Genomic DNA, 1,673 nt, shown 5'->3' with positions numbered 1-1,673 from the left:
CTCCCAGCCGAAGACTTCAGTAAACTCATCAGTTTGGTAGGATAACTGCCAATATTAGATTTTCCAGACTTTTTAAGGTCTGTCAATAGTTTCCTTACCATTTCTTAGCAACATTTTTTTTTCCTTTTTGTAAATTAAATCTAACGGCTTGTCATTTACAAAGAACACCTAGATAGGAAATGTACATGTTGATGAGTTTTGACAAATGTGTACATCGATATAAATACCAGCCAAATCAAGATCAAGAGTGTTACTCTCGTGCTCGCTTCAGCAGCACATATACTAAAATTGGAACGATACAGAGAAGATTAGCATGGCCCCTGCGCAAGGATGACACGCAAATTCGTGAAGCGTTCCATATTTTTAAGGACAAACAGTGTATGTTCTCATTCATTTGGGGAATATAAATAATAGTGAAAGGGAATATAAAGGAAGGGAAAAGAAATGTTGGGAAATATCAGGAAGGGAGACAGAACATAAAGACTCCTAACTCTGGGAAACGAACTAGGGGTGGTGGAAGGGGAGGAGGGCGGGTGTTGGAGGGGAATGGGTGACGGGCACTGAGGCGGACACTTGACGGGATGAGCACTGGGTGTTTTTCTGTATATTGGTAAATTGAACACCAATAAAAATTAATTAAAAAAATAAAAAAACAAGAGTGTTACTCTCAACAAAGGAAGTTCGCTCATAAAGAAGATGTGGTCTCTGTATACAATGGGATATGCCTCAGCCATTAGAAATGACAAATACCCCCCATTTGCTTCGACGTGGATGGAACTGGAGGGTATTATGCTGAGTGAAGTAAGTCAATCGGAGAAGGACAAACATTATATGGTCTCATTCATTTGGGGAATATAAATAATAGTGAAAGGGAATAGAAGGGAAGGGAGAAGAAATGGGTAGGAAATATCAGAAAGGGAGACAGAACATGAAGACTCACTCCTAACTCTAGGAAACGAACTAGGGGTGGTAGAAGGGGCTGAGGGCGGGGGTTGGGGGTGACTGGGTGACGGGCACTGAGGGGGACCCTTGACGGGATGAGCACTGGGTGTTATTCTGTATGTTGGCAAATTGAACACCAATAAAAAATAAATTTATTATTAAAAAAAAAAAAAGAAAGTCCGCTCATGCCCCTTCTCTGGCAGCTCCCTTGCCGCTGCTCCAGGCAACCCCTATCTAGTGTCTGTCCCCATAGTTCTTTTAAACTGAAGCATCGTCTGACTGCAATCATACAGGATTTACTCTTACTCTGGCTTCTTTTTACAAGATAATCTTTTGGAGATTCATCAGTAGGACTTGGCTTGTTCCTTTAAGGTTCTGAATAGCGTTCTTTTGCATGACTATACCACTGTTTCTTTAGCTTTTTTCTAAAAGTTAGTTTTTTTTCCTTTATTTTTACACACATGTAACTTTTAAATTGAGATATAATTAAGACAACAGCACTAACTATTTTGAAGGGCACAATTCGGTGAGTTTTAGGATAGGCTGTGCAACCATCACTGCAGTCTAAATTCAGAACATTTCCATTTCCCCAAAAGAAATCTCACTTCCATTAGCAATCATTTTTCATTCTCCTTTTCCCTCAGCCTCTGGAACCCATTAACCTACATTCTGTCCCTATGGATCTGTCTATTCTAGAAATTTGATATAAATGGAATTATATGATGTGTAGT

The 1,673-nt window shown here is 39.6% G+C and overlaps 1 non-coding gene across 1 annotated transcript; it reads left to right on the top strand.

Annotated features, from left to right (window-relative positions):
- The first annotated feature begins 258 nt into the window (after nucleotides 1-258).
- Nucleotides 259-365, top strand: LOC121476705. The gene has a single exon (XR_005983995.1). It is a non-coding gene; the product is annotated as a U6 spliceosomal RNA (small nuclear RNA).
- The last annotated feature ends 1,308 nt before the right edge of the window (nucleotides 366-1,673 follow it).

The sequence above is a fragment of the Vulpes lagopus genome, chromosome 15 (genome assembly GCF_018345385.1).
Source record: "Vulpes lagopus strain Blue_001 chromosome 15, ASM1834538v1, whole genome shotgun sequence".
Classification (NCBI taxonomy): domain Eukaryota; kingdom Metazoa; phylum Chordata; class Mammalia; order Carnivora; family Canidae; genus Vulpes; species Vulpes lagopus.
This window is presented reverse-complemented; position numbering and strand designations above follow the sequence as displayed.